At 35.2% G+C, this 10,092-nt stretch overlaps 1 protein-coding gene across 3 annotated transcripts in view; it reads right to left on the reverse strand.

The window, feature by feature from the left end:
* LOC125230981 (Ig-like and fibronectin type-III domain-containing protein 1) overlaps nucleotides 1-9,892 on the reverse strand; it is a 375,479-nt gene extending 365,587 nt beyond the window's left edge. For all 3 annotated transcript variants that reach the window (XM_048136304.1, XM_048136305.1, XM_048136302.1), the window contains exon 1: nucleotides 9,722-9,892. The gene's annotated coding sequence lies outside the window, so the exon portion shown is untranslated. The remainder of the gene's footprint in view (nucleotides 1-9,721) is intronic.
* Nucleotides 9,893-10,092: the final 200 nt, after the last annotated feature.

Below are 10,092 nucleotides of genomic sequence, written 5' to 3' on the forward strand. Positions count from 1 at the left end.
TTTAAACATAACTTCTGTCCATGTTTTTCTCTTAATTATATGGTGCTTTATTTCGTGCACTGCATAAAATATTTTATTTTAAGTATAGGAAACTGTCAGTATATTTTAGAAACCTGAACTAATGGTCCTTATGACTGATTTATTAAGTTCTTCACGCCTTGCACGGAATTAGAAGCTAACGAGATATTTCGGTGTGCATCAAATTAGAAGATAACTTTACGATGGACCTACTCCATATGGTGTCATAGGTCACTACTCTTTTATATTGCCACCGTATACTATAAAATGTAGACATCTTTCAGAATCAAGATTTTTAAGACATTGTGTATAAATATTTTTATTGTAACGGTAAATAATCGTCTGATTAGAGAATTGGATTTTTTTCATATGGTGACCTAATTTCCATGCTAGTAATTTCTAAGCCTCTAATATTCTAGCTATCAGTGCAGCTCAGCCTAAAGCCGCCATTTTTTGCAATAATTTGCGAAACCCAGTGTAACGAGGCATACCATCGGGCGTGCAACTTATCGGGTGACCTTCCTTGAGGGTCGCAACTCTGTTCTGTTTACCTACTCTGTTTACATGTTTATAAGAATAAGAATAAGAAAACATTTATTGACACACAAAATAAATAAGAATTGAACATTTACACAAACATATAAAGAAATAAAATAGACACTTAGCATGCATGTCAAAAGGAACGGGCTCAGCATGTTATGCTGCGCAGCCATTTTATTGCAAACTGACTGCGCAGCGCTGATTTTCAGTCCGTCCCCTTTTCTGAACCTCATTAACAACTATGCGGTGTAGGTATGTATTTTACACGAACAGTATTGATTCTGAAATACGTACTTTTACATAATAGGCAATTTTCGCAATTTAGATGGACTCGAAAAGCAGAAAACAAAAAAAAAATGATTTTTATGACAAATTTATTAGTAGGTAAGGTGCATTAGGTTAATTCCGAATGACAGAAATGCTCGGATAATTCCGAAAGGGGAATTTTGATATGATGGAAAGAATGGTGATTTTTATGAGACTTTCGTAATTAGACGACTTTAGGAATTACCCTAATGCACCTTACTGATACTTTGTGTGCTTCGTTTAGGTTAGGTCAGTTGAAACCTTGACCGAATGGCAAGACTGGATGAAGTCACAGAACTACAGAACTTTAAATAAACAAATTTCCATAATACAGAAACTAAGACTGAACATAAAACTTAATGGTTAGCTTACATCTATAATAGGCCCTTGAGGCATTGTATCAAGGGTGCTGGCGACATATCTTCGCTGTATACGTTTAACTTTAAATATATTTATATATCCAAGCTTTGAGTTGTTACCATATCCAATACATCCGTTGTTGAAAATTAATGTATGTATAATATTATAGTTTTTTTATCAACTGGTTTAGGACTTAAAACCACTTTACTTATATTAACCGCGTCCATAACAGTAAAAAAAGAACTTTATGAACAACATCATCGACATTTATCCTTGTACAAGTTGATAGCCAATCAAAGTACCTACATACCAAAAAGCTTTGATGTTTTCGATCAAAACTCGATTTCCCGTCCGATTATCTAAGTCGATTACTAATGTAATAAGTACTACTCATAACCAAACTTTCATTAAGTAAGTACGGGTTAGGTTCATACCTCAAGGGATATGACTTCTATGTTTACAGCTAAGTAACCCCGATCAAGAAAATTCATGTTACAATTGATTCGAAATCAGGATTTAGAAAACTATGGCCTTAAAATTTATCTTTACTTAATTAGGATAATATATGCAAACCTTTGACCCTCTGTTGTATTTTTCCCCCTAAGCCCCTAACAAAATGACATGAACTTTTGAAAATTTTAAGACGATACGGTAGGGGTCAATTCTCCATACAAACGCTCTCGACTATTTCCTCCCTGGTTTTTGAAGATAGAGCAATGATTTTTTCAACACAGATTGTTATTATTTTTATCTGTGTCGGACCGTTTTGATTTTTTGATATTCTGCTTTTTAAAGATTCTAGAGCCAATCAAAAATTTCCAAAAACGGCCTTTTTCATTGTGGCGCAAAAAAAGGTGTGATACTCAAGATTGGTAACAATTAACCAAAAAAGCTAAACGGTCCGACATAGATTATTTCATTGTTATTCAGATTCTCAAATTTCGTTCCGATTGATTAAGTTTTGAAGGAGGAAAGAGTCGAGAGCGGAACCTCGATTTTAAAGATTTTTTTGAAATATCTTTTGACTGAGTTGTTCTTAATGGACATTTTTTTTCGATAAATCTAGTTAATAACACTTGTATATTTAACTAAAATTCCCAAGTTGAAAGGGGGGCTCCTTTCCATTTTAGCATTTTCGCTACCGTATCCTCTTAATGTAAGTATTATGAATTAAATGTAAGTGTTACGGCTTTACGATTTAAAGTATATGTAGTTCAGCATAAGTGACACGAGTCGGAATCATTTTAAATCAATTGTTTGTTTTTATATTCGCATTTCTTAGTTTTTTCTTATAGTGTCACGCTGCTAATATTGGTCTGGTCGACGCCAAGGATTGAAGGTCGTATCGGTTAGTAAATACCGCATGCAAATATTATTTATTAGTCATGCATCTAGAACAGTAGCCATGTCAAAAGTGACCTTTTTGTCAAATATTGATGTTATTGAAACTTGAGCAGTTTCATGTGCGCTGCCTACCCTTTATGGGAATACAAGCGTGAGTATATTTATCTTGGTTTGTAAATGTCACTTTTGCCACCGACATATCAAATACACATATAATTATTCACCAATTCTTTGAATCAGAATACGCCTCAAAGCCAAGAAGCTTTTTGTATCATTAAATAGACCTGGGGGGTTACCATGAAGTGCTAAAGCCGTTCAGTTTAGGTTGAGAGAAAGGGACGAAGCTATAGCAGTTCATAGCTCCGTCCCTCTCTCTCAACCTAAACTGAACTGCTTTAGCACTTCATGGTAACCCCCCCCTTTATACCAGACAGCCTTTTAGTATTTTTTGTAACCTACGTCCCTCCTAATAAGAGACTGGGAGCTAAATTCTCACGTTACGAGTATTTAGGTTAATGAGACTGGAGATGTGTGTGGCAACCTTGCTAGGTACTGGTGTTAGACTTATAGGATGTTGTTTTCAACCATTAGCCGCATACAATATGTATTTTTTTTTATTCTTTATTTTTTGCTTAATTAAGCAAGACAGAATCTAAACTGAAATAGATATCATACACGAAATAAAGAACCTTATCAGAGTACCACGGCGGGCGGGTGGTCTAGTGGTAAGGACGTTAGCCGCGTAAGCTGAAGACCTGGGTTCGATTCCCGGCTCGGCCACTAGTGGGCCTTGTCGTTTTTTCTTTCGTGTATGATATCTATTTCAGTTTATAATTGATATATAGTAGTGTGACTACTTGAAAAACAACAAATCAAAAAATATTTAATAAAATAATTTGATTTGTTCCGTAGTTGCAGGATAGACTCTGTTATTATGAATTTGGCACATGAAAAGTTTTTTATTTACATCGAATGATGACTTTCTTCTGAATGAAATTTTTTTCAATATACTTCCTAGGTCTTGTATTAACCACCGTTAAAACATTCGCCCCTGTTACATTTCCACACTGTAGGCAGAAATGCACTTTTCAAACCACTTCACTCGGGGTTAAATATTGCAATGTATCGCTTACTCGGCTATCAATAATCGCGCGAGCAAAACAAATAACCACAGTATAAGGATAAATCAGTAGTTAATCTCCGGCAGCGGCGACGCGGTCGTTACTACTGCGCAAGGTCACGCAGGGTTGTACCTGTGCTACTGTCCTACTCGTAGTAACTGTGTATGGCGCTATACTAGTACCCTACTCTTTCTACCTTTATATCTAATAAAGATTCAAGTACGTGTTTGTTTCTTAAATACTGACGAAATCGTATTTACATAGAATGTTTGAATAGATGTTTGCACAATATTTAAGTAGGTACCAAACTTTCGAGCTAGATAGATCGCAGCATCTACCTAAATGTCGTTACAGATAAATCCTTATTGATTTTAATGTATCATTCTAGCTTTAAATCTCACTTTTACGCCATTTACGTAAGCAATAATGTACCTAACACTGCAAAAATATAACAACCACTTACTTTTCTGGGTGTCTAGGAATTCTAAAGAACATTCTGACATTTCCGCATTTTGAAAACTGTTCTCCATACACCCATAAACACTACAGTAACGAAAATATGTCTTCGGTGCTGACGTCATTTTCTCCCGAACTCAACACGTCAACACAGCGCGCAAACGCGGCCCCGACTGTCCAGCCCAATACTTACCAGTTTCGCATGTATTCGGTGCATATGGAGAGTAGTTTTCGATACACCGCGCGGAGTGAAGTTTGTTAGAAGAGTTATTACTGCTTTATACTGTGGCATTAACTTTAAATTCGACTATTTCCTTCAGCTTTAAAAACAATAATCCAAATCAAACAAAATATACATTTTGATAAAAACCCCGAAATAGTGGACCGATTTTCATCGAAAATGGCTAAAATCATTCCCGACTAATTCAGCTTTCAAACAAAAAAAACTTAATCTAAATCGGTTCATCTGTTAAAAAAACTCGATTTTACAGACAGATACACACAGACAGACAGACAGATATTATTAAATTAAAACGGGACTTAATCGCGTAAAACTTACGTTTTATATTTAACCCGACGTTTCGGACATGACATTACGTCCGTGGTCACGGGTAGGGCTGGGAGTTGTATCAACATCTTCTAGCTGTACGAGTTTTTCGAACTACCCGCACTTGATTGTCATCAGTCACTTTTACGCTAGGGTTGCCACTCTGCCTACATACAACACTCACGACATCCGATGGTATGGGACGGGAAGTTTTCTCACGTTTACACTTGCTAATCACTGGATTCCACGAAGATGAAATCCCTTGCCCTTCATTTTGATTGAAATTACGATGTTTCCTGATTTCAATCGCTTCACGTACTTTCCTGCTATAGTAAAGACGTTCAGTTGAAAGGACTTTGGGATTATGCAGTTCAATGCAGTGGTTCGGTCCTGACTCTAGCAAATAATATGAGTGAAGATCGTGTTAGTTTAAATCAATAGACAGACAGATAAACAGACAGACACTTATAACACCCCGTCATTTTTGCGTAGGGGGTTAAAAAAATAATCCAAATGAAAATATACTCGCTACTCCGATCAGTGTGTGATTCCCAATTATCCGGGATTATATCAAGTAGGCTTGTGCCGTTTCGTTCGTTGATCGGAGCGCTCCGATCTCGTTCAATCGCTCCCATGAACTAGTTCGCTCTTTTAGGTCTTTTGCTCATTTAGTTCAGCCAGACCAGCGATCACTGCGGTCGGAAAGATCAGAACGAATGGGACCGATAGTGTCAAAATTATACGAATAGTCCACAGATAGTAACATTCCGGGCCGAAAGGTTGTAAGTAACCGAAGTTTAATATGAAAACTTGACTTTTTTTGTTGCTCTGCTAAGTAGCTCTCGCTCTCGGTCGGCGCAGTCACACATTCGTTCTCGATCCAAACCGCTCGCGCTCGCCGATCCTATACTGAACTAAATGAGCAAAGACCGATTCTCAGACCACGGAAAGATTCAGTTCATTTCGGTCATTGATGGGATTTTATTCCTAACAGTTCATAGTTCGTGAACGACACAAGCCTAATATCAAGGGTACGTTCTCCGGTATTAATGGGAATTGGTCAGTTCTCAGGGTAATCCACTTTTGTGTAGACAGGGCTTAGGTGGTTTATTTATGTTAGAAAATGCTTGGAATATAGCTAATATTTGTCTAGTCTTAATGTTTTTCTAGTAGGTATTTTCATTAGAAACGAGTTACTTAATCTTTTTCATTTCTCATGTTCTGTACTTCTTTAGAAAATGTAATGTCACATAAACATTTTGGTAATCTTAATTTTGTAAGTATGATACTTAACACAGCTTATGGGCAATTTCACGAAAAAAGATTCAAAAACTTTTTTTTCAGTACAGATGGTGTTTTTTTTACGCACTAGTGCGAGAAGTGGTTCATTATATGCCAGGTCGAAACTTCGGAGGCTCATCTGTACTGAAAAACGTCGTACGATACACGTGCGAAAAGGAAATTCGTAACTCGTGTCGATTTAAAACACTCCTTTCGGTCGTGTTTTAATTTATCGCCACTCGTTTCGAACTTCCTTTTTTACGCACTTGTATCGTAATGTACTATTTTTTCAAAATGGTAATTTTTTTTCCTACTCAGATCACGAGCCCTTTTAATCCTACTAGGCGGAAAAAGCGTCCCAAATTTAATTTTTCCACTTCATTACTACTTTTTAAACACTTTTTTTGGTCATTCTTCTTGCGAAAATGCCCTTATCTAAGCTATAGATATTTACAATAAGGGCTCCGAAAGTTATCATTGTTTTAAATTACTGGAGTATTTGAATTCAACATCAACGTTGATATCTTGACTTTACAAGAAACATTTTATTTTGAAGTCATAGGTCTAACTTTTTATATTAATAGTGGTCAACCATAAAGAGTACCAAACAGAGATAAACTACTACTGTTGTCGACTTGACACCACCGTAGCCCCCTAGCCAAGACCACTAATAGCTCCTTCAGATGCCTACACTTTCAGAGCTGATCAGTATTACTAAAAATGTACCTACTACCTAATGTCGACTTGACTTAGACCACCATAATAACCACCAACCAAGCCATGATCACCTTTTCCCCTTCGACCACACCAATATACAATTCAGAGCTCATGAGTACTTTATTGTCGATTTGACTGAGACCACCATAACCTAAAGAGGTTATTGGACGAGTGGTATCGATAAGACGTTAATTCACCAGCCGATGGTCGGACGATATCAAAAAGATGGCCGACCTCATAACCTAACCTGATATAGAACTGAAAGGAAACTCATGAAATAGGCATATATTATGTTCTAAAGTCGACGCAAATATTTATCCTAAGAAAAGAGAAAAGAGTGTCGTTTGTTGAGGTGCCAAGTGAGAACGATTGATTTTTTTAAGAGGACAATAGGTCAATTATATATCTGAAATAATAATAAAAACAAAAGAGACCATCGACTTCTAAACACAATCAACTATTGAAGATTGTCTATTGTTTCTATTTCTATTCGCTCAATATTTGTAAACACACTGAGCAAACATTTGATCAAGGTGGTAAACAATGCGTCAATACAGTTTTTCTATGGTTATAAAAAAGGAATTTTTTCTATCGGTCAAAATGAGAATAATTTTATTATTGCCAGCAAGGTGACTTTTGACATTTTTGTACCTATTTGAAATTATGCGACAATACACTTTTTTCTATGTTTATAGAAAAGGGATTTTTTTCCTATCGATCAAAATAAGAACCAACAATTTTATTATTGTCATTGTCAGCAAGATGACTTTTGACATTCCTATACTTTATTGAAATTATGTTTTTCTGAAGAGACTATCTATTTGTTATATTCTTTTTTTGAGGCAAGCAAAGTGCTCGCAAATTCTGTATCAAAACACACCATTATGGTCAATAATTTAAATATTTTTAATATTTTGGCACTTAAAAAGAAAAGTTTGACCAAATCTTCAAAAAACATTGATTTTATAAACAGTATCATTCATAAATCATAGTGAATGATATGCAGCTTGGTTTGATACTAGCATAAGTAGGTATACATACATACATACAATCACGCCTGTATCCCATGAAGGGGTAGGCAGAGCACATGAAACTACTCAAGTTTCAGTGCCACTCTGGGCAAACAAGGGGTTGAAAGAAAACGAAACTGTGACATTGCAGTGACAGGTTGCCAGCCTCTCGCCTACGCCACAATTTAATCCATAAGTAGGTATGTGTATCAGAGATCTAACACTATAATAAGTGCAACCAAACCTCTGATGATAAGTGATGTACAGTCAAGTACAAGGTGAGCCCTTGGATATACAGTGTGTTATCACCTTGCGGGCATTTATTAAGAACCTGATAATTTGATTGCAATTATTTGTGTTAGTCAGTAAATCATAGTTATTTAAATTAACAGCATTTTTTCCGAAATCCGCACATTCAATGTACTGCGTGCACTTCGTAACTGTCATTACTCACATCGCTGGCTAATATTTATGAGGTAGCATTTCCCTTTATTGATAAGTATATATTATGTGCTGTGCATTGCTGGCAAGAATAATTGTAAGGAAGTTTGTAAGGTCACTTTTTTATTTTTAAGTACATTAAAAACTCAACATTATTTAATATGTGGATCATTATTTAATGTGTGCATCTTCTTCAGTTCGCAATTTTCAGTCGATTACATTTTTGAGGAGGTTAGCTGACAAATGAATTTAAGTAAATTTTTACCATGATTATTTCACCATGGCAAAATAAATTGTTTTGAATGGGATGAAAATACAGTGTTGCCATTGTTTAATTTCTAGCAGTTCTTGCTGGACTTTATATATGCATTTTTAATAAATAATAAATACCTATGTAAGGTTCCGCGCTTAACAAAGCCCATTTTCAAATAAACATCAAACACTAAATATCACATTTCTAAGTGACTTACACCTATTTGTTGTTTCTAATTTTTATTTTATTTGAAACGACATAATTTGTACAATAATAATAAAATCACAAACAGTTGTAAAATAAAAATAAAATTAGTTTTTAAAATTAAATAAGTTGGGCATTGTATTCAGGTACCCTGTATACCCAATGACCTTTGAAATTTAATAAATAGGTACATATTTATTATATTTTCTATCCAAATAAAAGTAAGGTCATACTTTTATTTAGTTAAATAAAGCATATATTCCTACCTAATAATTATTCAAAACTTTTTATTTATTTTGGATCCAAAAAAAAGGGGCTATCAAAAACCGGTGAATTTATTATTATAAAGATTAGGTAAGTACGTGGATTAATTTTTATAATAAAAATTGAAAATATAGGTCTAACTTAAGGCCGGCAACAGCCAGTCTTAAAATTCATAATCTTACAAAAATCAGATCGAGTACACGGAGTTCCATACAGTTTCGGGACTGTCCACACACATTCTTATTTTTTAAGATTATGAATTTTAAGACTGTCTGTTGCCGGCCTAAGAGAAGACACTGTGTCAATGTTTTTAGTTTGACCGTTTGTTTCATATCCAAATAAAATAAAATAAAACATCAAACAGTACCTACTCAATATTATGGTAATGGTTTAAATTTAACAACCAAACTAATATTAAGTCAGTAGTGTCACTACTTGTTTACATTTATTTCCCACAAGGAAAAAACTAGACGGCCTCAATCAATTTATATCAATTTTCTCATGGACCAATTCTGTGATGTTAGTTGAAACTAGCTAAGAATTTTGTAACCAATATCTGTTTTAACATTTTTTGTCTCATTTTCATTAAGTGAAAAGGAAAACGAAAGTTATTTTTTATTTTCCCGTTTCCAAAAATAAAATCTAAACGCACGTATTATGACACCTAAAGACAGCACAACAGACAAAAACATCTTTAATTAAAAATTCGACCGAAAGCGTATCATCGAGTTTCCGATAAAAAATACCTATTGTGCTATTACCGTCTAACAATCTTTTCCTCACTTTTACTTACACAATCGACAAGAATTTAGAATAGTAACATTTTTTACGTAAGTATTATGTGCACTGTTCAACCAACCTGTTTTATGTCTGTTTGAGTCAAATCCTGGCACTGCACACAGAAAAAAAAAACAAAAACAAAGATGGCACTTCGATATTTTGAAATTCGAATTGGTGTTACACTCGCGGGTCGAGCGGAGCGGACGTTCGACGTGCGGCCGGCTCAACGCTAAGCCACCGACTGGGGCTCCCTACCGTTTTCCGACTATGCAACCTGAAAACAATGAATCGTTTCGGTTTATACCTCCGTAATTAATACCGAGCTAACTTCAAGCAACTATAACCATTAATTCTTCCTAATTAGGATAGGGTAAGGTCGGAAATTGTGTGGAAACAGTTTACGGTTCGGTAGACAAGGGTTGGTTTGTTTGTAAAAGATGTTTGACAGTT

This window comes from Leguminivora glycinivorella, chromosome 11 (assembly GCF_023078275.1).
Source record: "Leguminivora glycinivorella isolate SPB_JAAS2020 chromosome 11, LegGlyc_1.1, whole genome shotgun sequence".
Taxonomy (NCBI): Eukaryota; Metazoa; Arthropoda; class Insecta; order Lepidoptera; family Tortricidae; genus Leguminivora; species Leguminivora glycinivorella.